This window comes from Myotis lucifugus, unplaced genomic scaffold (assembly GCF_000147115.1).
Source record: "Myotis lucifugus unplaced genomic scaffold, Myoluc2.0 scaffold_439, whole genome shotgun sequence".
NCBI lineage: Eukaryota > Metazoa > Chordata > Mammalia > Chiroptera > Vespertilionidae > Myotis > Myotis lucifugus.
Genome location: NW_005871487.1, coordinates 140,464 through 152,370, shown reverse-complemented (window position 1 = coordinate 152,370; position 11,907 = coordinate 140,464). Strand labels below are relative to the sequence as shown.

General features: G+C 38.8%; 1 pseudogene; it reads right to left on the bottom strand.

Annotated features, from left to right (window-relative positions):
• Positions 1–8,463: 8,463 nt before the first annotated feature.
• LOC102440335 lies at positions 8,464–9,080 on the bottom strand (annotated as a pseudogene).
• Between the last annotated feature and the right edge of the window lie 2,827 nt (positions 9,081–11,907).

The following is an 11,907-nucleotide window of genomic DNA, read 5'->3' as shown; positions in this document are numbered from 1 at the left end:
TTGCAGAAGACATTAAAATATCATCATCTAAAGAAAGGTTTGCTTAGTGCAATCTGAGATTTAGAAATAAATTTTAGAAAAAATATCAACATCTCTTTTTTTTGACCCAAGTTCTAATTTACTGCACACTTTAAAACTGTATTTCTCTGTCTCATCTCAATTCACTTACCATTTAATTTTTTTCACTAGCTCCTCTGCTACCACCCTGATACTTGTCACCATCATGCTCACCTGGATTATTGTAAAACTAGAGGCCTGCTGCACAAAAATTTGTGCACTTGGGGGTCCCTCAGCCCAGCATATGCCCTCTTGCAGTATGGGACCCCTCAGAGGATGTCCACCCCAGTGGGGACCCTCATTCCATGGAGGTTTGGCCAGCCTGGGTGAGGGGCTGATGGATGTTTTCAGGCTGGCCACACACCCCTTAGGGTGGGGGGTCCCCACTGGGGTGCCTGGCCAGTCTGGATGAGGGGCTGAGGGCCCTTTTCAGGCTGGCCAAGCACCCTGGCGACATAAGCTCCCAGCCTCTCCTTTTTTTCTTTTTTATTCTGGGTTTTATTTACCTTCTATAATTGAAACTTTGTTGCCTTTAGCCGAGGCCTGTGGAAAGCCAGGGACAACCCACTCCTGCTCGCTCCAGCTCCGTGGCCACAGCTGGCTGAAAGCAGGTATCTGGGGTTTGTTTACCTTCTATAATTGAAACTTTGTTGCTTTCAGTGGATCTCAGAGTCGGGCCACAGCAGGCTGGCTTCCTCCATCACTGGAGCAAGCAAGCCTCCTGCTCGCTCCAGGTCCGTGGCTGCCGGCCACCATCTTGGATGAATTAATTTGCATATAGTCTCTCTGATTGGCTGGTGGATGTGGTTTAAGGCATAGCAAAAGTACAGTCAATTTGTATGTTTGCCATTTATTAGTATAGGATGATCTCCCAGCTCCCAGCATCCTTTGCTCCATTCTATTCAGCTACTCTGCTCTATCCATACTGATGTCTGTGATGTTCACAGGACACATCAGGCATTCTCCTGCCTTAGTGTACTCATCTTTTCTGTTTCCTTTGTTTGACATGTTTTCACTGCAGATATTTGCATGCCTTATCCTTTGTCTTCTGATCTTTAATCAAATATCAGTTTGCCCCCAACAAAAAACCATCTTTGCCCATTATTTATTATTCAAACCTAAACACATCCCTTTTACTTTATTTCTCCCCTTAGCATTATTTAACTTATTCTATAGTTAATCAATTATATATCTTTCAATCTCTCTAACCCACTCCTGTAAGATCTAGAGTTCTCTTTTATTCTACGTGGTATAGACAGAGCCAAGAAAATAATCTAGCATGGCATACACATTCAAATAAGAATATGTTGATTAAATCAATGAAAATATAAATAATAGTGACACAAAAACTGGAGACAGAATGACAACATAACTTTATAGAATAAAAAGCCTCAAAGGAGACAAACATATAAAAATATCACTCATGTATTATCAAATTAATAAATACTTTAAAATAACAGTGAGAAGAATACTCTGTACTTGGTGAGTACAGCCTGAAGAGATTTTAAGATTTGCTAAACAATGAGAAATCATTATTTGCAAAAGCAAATAAAATCTCAAATTTCTTGTCATATGTAATGTCTTGTAAGAATGTTACAGTAGATATAAAGCAATTATTTCAATGTGATGCTGTCACCAGAAAGGAAAAAAACAACAACATATAAATAAGAGATCATTGCATTATATTCTTCACTGGTTTTGGAAAGTTCTCAGCATTACAGAATACTGCAAAACATTTACACACATAAAATTCTCAGGGACTTAAAAGTTTAACAAAAAGCAGCCAACACTGTGAAATAGCAGTGGAGCATTTTGCATGCTGGTGCAAACTGAGCTCATTAGCAAAGTGATGGCTTAGAGCTGACTCTAGGGGAGGATGCAGCTAAACTTCAGACAGTCCTTCCCGCAGAGCGATTGGGAAACATCCCTGGTTGCACTTTGTTGGAAGCTGCTCAGCGTGTTTTCTGGCCTAAGGTAAGCTATGTCAGTACAAAGGCAGGTGGAGAGGGACTAACATTTTGAAATAAACTGAATGAAAAGCCACCATAAAAGTTGGCATAGTATAAAGTTAGATCCCAAATTCCTATGTGAATCCTTTGAACAAAGAAAGTGCCAAAGCCATTGATGAAGCACACTAAAAGTTTCAACACATAATAACAATATGTATATACACTCACACACATCCCCATGCACACTATTTGATGCTGCTCATTCGAAGAAGAATTTCCTTAAGATTATTAATTTATAAATTGTATAACTAAGTAAGGATGTAAAAGACATCTAGTTTCAACCATTTTAGGTCAATTAGAAACAGGGCAATATATGCTCTCAAGTTTTAAAGATAATTAATTATTTAATGATTAGAGTAAACAAAACAAAATTATGTCTGTAGTTAATGACTGTTTTTGCATAATCATATTCAAATCACACGTAATTTTCCCTAAATGAGCAGAAATTATTGTAGTACTAGAGGCCCGTTGCACAAAGAAATTAGTGCAATAGGCCTTCCTTCCCCTGGCTGCTGGCACCAGTTTTTCTCTGGCACCCGGGACCCAGGCCTTCGCTCCGGCTGCATCGGAGAAGGCAAACCTCTTCAGTCTTCAGTTGTCTTCAGTCTTCAGTTGTCTTCAGTTGTCTTCAGTCTCAGTCGTCTTCAGTCTCAGTCGTCTTCAGTTTTCAGTCATCTTCAGTCTTCAGTCTTTGTTCCGTGCCTGCATATGCAAACTAACCGCCATATTTGTTCATCCTGATTGGCTGGTGGGCATAACACCAATTTGCATGTTTCTCTTTTATTAGTGTAGATTCTTGAGATTTTCATGATTGGTACTTATTTAATTGTTAGAAATTTCCCAAGATTATCAACACTTGGACTTCAGAAAAAAAAACACACTGTTATAATTATACAATGTTTATAAGCTAGTAATATTAAATTTTAAAACTTAAAAATCAATTAGATACCACAGTAAATAATGTGAGAAAGGAGAGTAACAACAAAAGTAATGATCAACCAGAATTCAAGTAGAGTGTGGAACTAGTTAGAACAGATATCTGTTGGCTGATATCTCAGCAAAGTAGCATCATTGAAAAAGAGCTATCTCTGTGCAAATCACTTTCTAATCCGTTGTTAAAGTGGTTCGAAAGGAATGGGGTCAGTTTCACAACCAGGTCCAAAGAAAGAAATTTGACAGCAGCCGAGGTAAGAAACAAGAGGAGCAGGAAGCTGGAAAGGGGACTGTATTCCAGAGTCCTGAGGCAGGAAGAGAGGCACATGTGTATGTTTGGGCAGGATATGGGGTCAAGCCCTGAGCAGCAGGAACAGGAGCTGAGCTTGGAAGTCAATCCAAGCAGAGAAGAAGCAGCACATCATGGAGCAAGGCAGATGGCAGAAATCAGAGTTCAAAAGGCGAAGCGCTAGAAGGGGCTAGTGGGGGAAAGAGGTGGACATATGTAATACTTTCAACAATACAGATTCAATTTTTTTAAAAGGCAAAGTTAGCTGGACCCATACTGCAGCATAGTAGAAAACTCCTTCCCAAACCTAATTCAGGCAGAAAAATAACACCTCTTTTGAATTTTCTCCCCATCTTTCAGAAAGCCTCCCCAATGTTCTACATGTAGGGACATCGGGATTTAAATGCATGGGCTCTGACGGGCTATTTCTTTTTGTTTGAACCACTCTCTTACAGCTAATTCACAGAGGAACAGTGTCAGGTACTAGTAAGTGCTTAAAGCACATATATTAAATTACATTCATAACCCATGAGGCCTGGTCTTTGGCCTGACCATTATTAGTTCCACCAGTGATTTTGATATTAAAATTTAGCACCTTCTCATTAAATTCTCTAAGAACATCAATATTGTGACAGAGCAGCTACCTTAGAGAATAGTTTTAAAGCTCAGTGTGACCATGACAAATTATGGAGGCAAGCACAAACAAATCACATAAAGCCCGAAAAAGCAGAGCCATGCTGCATTTTTCTTATTGAAAAGCACTTATTTAAAAATGGTTAATCATTATGCACGTTCTTCTTTGATTTATTAATTAACACAATGTAGAGATTAAACTGCAGGCTCTAACACTGGTTTCTAGTAAAATGTTGTCACAGATAGAACTTTATTTTTTCTTTCAAAGTGGCTCATCTAGAATTGTATCTTAATGAAAGGAAAAATTTCACACAATTTTCAGTTTAACCAAGAGATAAAGCACCTTACCACATGGGGTCTTCCATATTGCTCTGAATGCATGCTTTCTTTGGTATTTTTTTCTTTTTTATTCAGAGAAATCACATGAAGTATTAAAATCACATGTGCTTCATCATCACCTGCTGTAAATTCAAACCATAGAAATGACCTTTTTCTGTTCTTTATGGGCGTTTGTTAAACATTAAAAATTCACTGCATCATAAGTGAAACATTGATGATTCCTTCAAAAAGAAAGACAAAATAGTAACACAAAAAGGATTGCAATTGTGATAATGGAAAGATGAACATGGTTGATCAACATGTGGAAGCCATCCTAACTAGCAGTTGTTCTAGTCTTTCCTGTGAAGGACATTGTCAAGGCTTCTCTGTCCCAAAGCTACCTGCAGCAAACCACACACATTGCATTTTACTGCCAAACATTTAAGCATCAGACTTAGTAAGAGGAGACTTTTTTTTAAAAGCATTGTCACAGGGGATGGGAAAGGGACCATTGCAATGGTGGGGGCCTGGAACTATTGCATATCAGAGAATGCTCTGACCATAAGACCTGCCAACATCTCAAGGGTTAGGCAAAACATTTTCTTTTGTGGAGAGGAGTAATTAAAACCAGGAAGAACCAGGCGAGGGAAGCAAGATGCTGGGGTGGTCTGATGAGATAGTAGGTCGGAGAATGATTTACACTAATTTGGAGTGGGGTATGTTGGGAGCTGTTGAAGGAGGGGTAGTGAGCTGCTCAAGTGAAGAATAGGCAAAAATTCAGTAACCTGGTAGAAGGATAGAATTTTAACCAAAGTTAAGTTAAAAAGGCATTTTGCTCCAATTGATAATGAGGGACAAGTAGTTCCTACAATCATTTATGAGACAAAAAGGAGAATGGGAAGTTTCCGTCTTCCCTGGTGACAGGTGAGTAAGTAGGGTGACATTTAGTTTTGTAAGTCATACAGTAAGGGTGGTTCTTCTCAGTAACATGCTTCCCAGAATAAAACAGGGTGAGAAGATTTCTTAACTTTCTTTTTTTTTCAGGAGCACAGAGCTCAGTTAAAATTCAATATTGTCAATATGTCCAAGATTACAGTTTTTGAAATGCTGCTATTCTTGCTGTCTAGCAACTAATATTTTAAATATGAAAAGTATTCTTAACACACAAAAAAACAACTTATTTTCTACCTCTGCAAATAACCTGGGGATTTTTGTATCTTTTTAAAACAGAAAAATAGCAAATATATTATTATTTAGTTGCATTTCATAAAAACTACATGGAAACAAGTGAAAATATTAATTATTAAAATATTTGTATATCTTAAAAGCTGCCAATATGCTAAGGTAAAAATGTTTTATTCCATAACTTTTCTCACATTTAGCATGCATGAACTGGAGAGGTTATCATAATTGACTGCTATTTCCCCATCTGCATCAGGAAATCTGCAAGAGATGCAATTTAAGGTGAATGCATAAACTGGTCAGTTTTATTTATTTTTTGCCTGGAGCAGCCTCATATCACTTCCTACAAATAGTTTGGTAGAGAATAACAGAAAAAGCTGCATTGCTGAATATACTTGCAGGCAAAGTTATTAAAGTATAACTTAAATGCCTTTTTTTATTAGTAGAGTAATTGAAAGTTTCTTTCAAATAGCCTCTTATAATTTAGAAATACTTATAATTTATTCCATGACACTTAGGTAGTTCACTGAGAAAATTTACCAGTGACCATGGATATCTGCTGGCACATCTAACAAACCAAGGGGTGGAGCTGGAGAATCGGTTTGAATGTGGCAAAATGATCTCGGGTAGCTTTTGCTCTCTTCTGGAAGAGTTCACTAACAGATGGCAACTTGTCATTGTTAATGGAGTGTTACCCTGAGAAACTTCAAGGATCCATGCGGAGTGTGACACTCTTCCCCTCCTCTTTTCAAGCCACCTCACAGAAAGAGCCAATAATGACCTCTTTCTTTTCACAGATCATAACACCTTATGTTGGCTGATTCCTTCCAAGCCACATTGTGGCTGCTCTAATCCAAATCTGACAAAAGACTTTCTGTTGTTTGACAGCTAATCTTTATACTAAATAATAGAGGCATCAATGCAATAGGAAGGGTATTTCTACCCAAAAATAGGAGTCCTGAGTTCTAGCCCTGTTTTACTGAATCTTTAGCCAGATAACTTCTCTACTGTGGGTTTCACTGTTCTGATTGAAACATGGCCAGATTGTGTTACACAAACAAAAAACTCATCTCAGGTAAATTTCTGAGATTCCAAATTCCTCTGCTATAAACAAGAAAAGCATCAGTTTGTTAGCTGATCATGTGTGACCATTTTGTATTTAGTTTACTTAATTCTACTCAAGTTACACCTATACTAATAAAAGGGTAATATGCAAATTGATCAGGACACCCTCACATAATGACCGAACAGCAGAATGCGTGGGGAGACCAGGCCAGCAGGGGGGCAGTGAGGGACAACCAAATGACCAAACAGCAGGATGCGTGGGGTGACCTGGCCAACAGGGGTTAGTGAGAAGCGACCAAACAACCGAGCAGCAGGCTGCATGGAACAACCAGGCCAGTGGGGTTGGGGGGGGGGCAGTGAGGGGCAACCAGGCCAACAGTGGGGGTAGTTAGGGGCAACCAAGCTATCAGAGGGGGGCAGTGAGGGGCAACCAGGCCAGCAGGGGGGCAGTTAGGGGTGACCAGGCTGGCAGAGGGGGGCAGTTAGAGGTGGCCATGCTGGCAGGGGGTGTAGTAAGGGGTGACCAAGCCAGCAGGCAGAGGCAGTTAGGGGTTATCAGGCTGGCAGAAGGGGCACTTAAGGGTGATCAGGCAGGCAAGCAGGTGAACAGTTAGGAGCCAGCGGTCCCGGCATTGGGCCTAAACCGGCAGGTGGACATCCCCTGAGGGGTCCTGGATTGGAGAGGGTGCAGGCTGGGCTGAGGGGATCACCCCTCCCTGCATGAATTTCATGCACTGAGCCTCAGCCTCTAGTTTTCATAGAAAAAAAAGGCAATTGGTTTCTGAAGTATATAGTAGTCAGAAAACAACAACAAAAACAATTTCTCTTCCTATATTTGTTTAGCAGTACATGGATTGAAGAGCTCATTCACAGCATAATTTTTGTTGCTGTAACTTCATGAGTAATGTAACACTTCAGAAATGACAATATAAAATGGTAAAACTTACCCGAGATCATACAACTTGAAGAGATCAGTACAGACTGTCATGTTGATGGTATGATCCTGGTACTGAGCTTTGCTCACTTATTAAACCAGAAGTATCTATTTTATTTTATTAATTATAATCAATATTCACATAACACCTGCTAGTTGCATAGTGTTTTGTACTTTTAATGTTTTTCAGATATAATTTTACTTAAATCTTGATTTATAATATCCAGAAGTAAAGAAATATAGAAAATAGGCCCAAGGTCACAGAGGTAATTAATGATAGATAAAGAAGGATAACTCAGTAATAGGTAGGTAGAGGGAGGCATCCTGATTTCTATTCCTCAGTATTCCAAATCCCACTCCACCATTTATTTATTTTTTTGAAATATACACATTTACCTTATTTGTCATTGGCATTTAAAGCCTGGTTTTATAAAACACACACACACACACACACACACACACACACAACACACAAACAAACAAACAAACAAAAACATTTGAAGAGTTCTGTAACATCGGAATTTAAACAGCAGAAATAGTGATAGCTTTGTAGGTGCAATAAACATTAAAATCAAATAATTAGAGATCTTTTTCAATATGAAAACTATACAAATGACATAAATGGCAAAAAGGATTTTATAACAATATTTTGTTATTGTGGATTACCAGTTACGTTAGGACCAAAGATTCTGAATATTCAGACTTCTTTTCTGTGTTTCATATTTACCTATATTGAGTTAAGCCACTTGACTAAAAGGTCTGATTTAGGAAGGCATTTAACTTTGTAACAAATGTTTTTCCACCTACAGTTACCATCTTCAAAGGAATTCACATTGCAGTGTTGGTGTAGACTGCTGGTTCTTTTTTGAACAGCGTGCAAAATATATGTCAACCCTATGGAAAGCCAAATAGGTACCTAAATAATGCAACAATTATGCACAGTTCAATAAGCATAATGTTAGGTTTTCCCCATCTAAAAATTAATCAGTGAAATAAAACATGAACTATAGTTGACTTGGTTTCAGGGAACACACATTTGAGAATTACATTATTGTTCTTGTCTCAGCTCCAGTCATGGACAGGATTTTGTAGACCACCGTGCTTTTTACTTTGTGGATTAGAGGAGTGAAGGAACACAGATGGACTTACTCAGAATTGGTAATTAGCTGTGGTCCTGACTCTTTCCACTTTTCAGGTGCAACCAAATCTTTGTCTGTATAGATCAGCAGATCAAATGAATGGGAAACTCCCAACAGTGGCAGAAATGTCACTGTAGCTGTGATCTGTCTGATCACTGATCGGATTTCATCTTGGGTAGCTTTCTGAGACTTTCCTCTGGGTGCACAGTCTTGTCACACTCAATATCAAAATGTCATTTTTCAAGGACCTCATCACTTTCACTATTTGAAATGACTACCAGAACACTTGTATACCCAGTCTTTTTGTTGTTTTGTTCTACCACATTATTTAGCTATTTCATGAGCTCAGGATCAGTAATTACAACCAAATTGAGGCCGTATTTCTTCACTTGAGTGAAATAAAGGTTTCAGATACAAAAATGCTAAGCTGATATAAAATGCTGTTAATAATAAATGAGAGAATTCAGCCAGGTGCTCCCTTGAAGGGTGATGCCCTGCTCCTGGGAGAGCTGCCACCTCATGGCCAGGCCCACGGCTTCTGCACATGCCCACCACACAGGCCACTGCAGGGCTCAGCCGCCCCTCCACCATTTAAACCAGGCATCCCTTGGAGACAATTAGATTGGATACCATTGCCTATTCATTAGAAATAACTGATAAGTTTTACTTAAATTTGTTCTTATATTTTCTAACCTGCCATTTCCTTCTTCCCTCCCTCTCTCCCTCCCTCCCTCCCTCCCTCCCTCCCTCCCTCCCTCCCTCCCTCCTTTCCTTCCTTCCTTCCTTCCTTCCTTCCTTCCTTCCTTCCTTCCTTCCTCTTTCCTTTCTTCTTAGCATTGTCTTCCATTCCTCTCCCTTCATTCTGCATGTTGCTTTCCACACTGTAATTTCACACAGGTCTCATATACAGTTAATTATGTTATCCATTTAAAAATTTTCATTCAGTGAAGCTAACAAATGAACATAGTATTCAATTTCTTTTGAAAATTAGTATTGGTATTCTTCAAGTTTTCCTTTTTGTAATTAGAAAAATACCAATATTACTTTTCTGCAAATATATATTAGCAACACTACAAAAAAATAACATTCTTGTTGTATAAAATTTGTTATCTCCCTGAATTAATAAGAGGATATCTAATGCTAATGCCGTTTAAAGGTACTTGAAATGTAAATATAATGAGAGTTTGATTTCCTGAAACTCTTTTTCTTGAATAAAAGAAATCTTTAAGACAATGCTTTCAGTTTTAGATGAGACACTTTATTTAAATATTAAGTTACTTTATAATACCTTACATCTTAATAAACAAAAATAAGTGTGATAATTATATTTTATATTTGCATCATATTTTATGACTTCCAAAACATAAGAGAGAAATTGGGGTTATGAGATGTTTTTCTCCTGTAGTGCAGGGCTATGGCTATAGACTTCAGCATGACTCCATCTGTTCAAAGGAATCAAAATGCTCATGCATGTCAACTGGTTAGGCTAGTGATTTTAAATAAATAAAGCACATTTTTTCCTATTGTGTAACCATCTTCATTGCACAGATTAATTATATATTAATCCTCAACAAATCATAGAGTCATAGAATGAGAAGCCAGAAATTTACCATTCCAGACAGGCAAATATCTATGATGCACCATTAAAAGAGAGGGTAAAAAGAGGAGAGATAAGATGCTTAAAAAGCATTATTTATTCCCTGACCAGTTTGGCTCAGTGGATAGAGCGTCGGCCTGTGGACTGAAAGGTCCCAGGTTCGATTCCGGTCAAGGGCATGTACCTTGGTTGCCCCAGTGAGGGGTGTGCAGGAGGCAGCTGATCGATGTTTCTAACTCTCTATCCCTCTCTCTTCCTCTCTGTAGAAAATCAATAAAAATATATTTTAAAAAAAGCATTATTTATTAGTATATGTTTCTGTAATGGGGTTCTACACAAGAAAAAATCCAATATAAAAGTGGCATTGCCAAAAATTATCTTTAAAATTTATATAAAGTTTATTAAAATATATGACTTTTCATATTATGTTATGCATAATTTTGAAAAACGACTCACCTATCATGTTACATAATATATATTACCTACTTAGGTGAAAATAATTTTTATGATGGTTGAATTGAAGAGATTAATATATTGAAGGGTGATTTGTGAAAGCCAGCATCACAAAAGGAGTTCTGTTCATGTAGAGCTCCTGCTGGGGAGAAAAACTGTCCTTCTATCCTTCTAGGTTCTTGGACTAATAATCAAATGAACATAAGACAAGTTAACAGGAGAAAACTTTTCATTACATTCATACGGGGACTCCCTAAGAATGTGAGAGCCATAGGCAGTCAGGGACTCGAGGCTTCTATTCCATCCTGAGCTAAGGAGAAGGGGGTAGGGTTCTGGGACTTTATAAGGGAGGAACACAACTTACAGGAAGACGGAAAGGGCAAATATTCAGTAAACAAATGTTTGTCATGCCACTCAGAGACAATGGGACACAGAAAAGAATTTGATCTCCAGGCCCTGCCAAACTCTCTCCCAGCCCAGCCTATCACATCTAGCCCATATTTTTTGGAGTTACTTCTGGTGATAGTTCTCTTTCTGGAGCAGCCCTCTGTCTAAATTCTTTTAGGTGGTTAAGGGAAAGGGAAAAGTTTTCCTTGAATCTGATGGGACTTGATTGCCTTCAGCTCAAAATAGTTGACATGCCAAAGTGGCATATTTGTGGGAGCTCATTATTAATTCACTTACTTCTTAGTTATTGAATAGTGCTTAGTGCAGTTGAATCTAGTCAACTGCAAATGTTAGTGCAGAGAAGTAGCTGGTACCCCATCCAACGATGAATGCTGAGCTTCTAGGGCAGCGGTTCTCAACCTGCGGGTCGCGACCCCTTTGGAGGTCGAATGACCCTTTCACAGGAGTCGCCTAAGACCATCCTGCATATCAGATATTTACATTACAATTCATAACAGTAGCAACGTTACAGTTATGAAGTAGCAACGAAAATAATTTTATGGTTGGGTCATGACATGAGGAACTGTACTTAAAGGGCCAGAAGGTTGAGAACCACTGTTCTAGGGCATACCTGTAGCCAGGTTCTGTCAGGTCATGATGTAATATCAGGGCCCCTGATCATACCAGGGCTAAGACAATGCCTCCTAAATCCAAAACTCCAGGATTAAAGCCCTTTCTTCCAAAATGTGACATCTGGCAAGCAGTGTGCCTTTACTAGTAAATGTTTAAGAACCAGCTCTGGGCGGGGTGTGGCTGTGTATGATTTATAATATATGGTGCTAATTTCCATGCCTGCCTGATTGCCCCTAACCACTTGCCTGCTTGCCTGATTGTCCCTAAACACTCTGCCT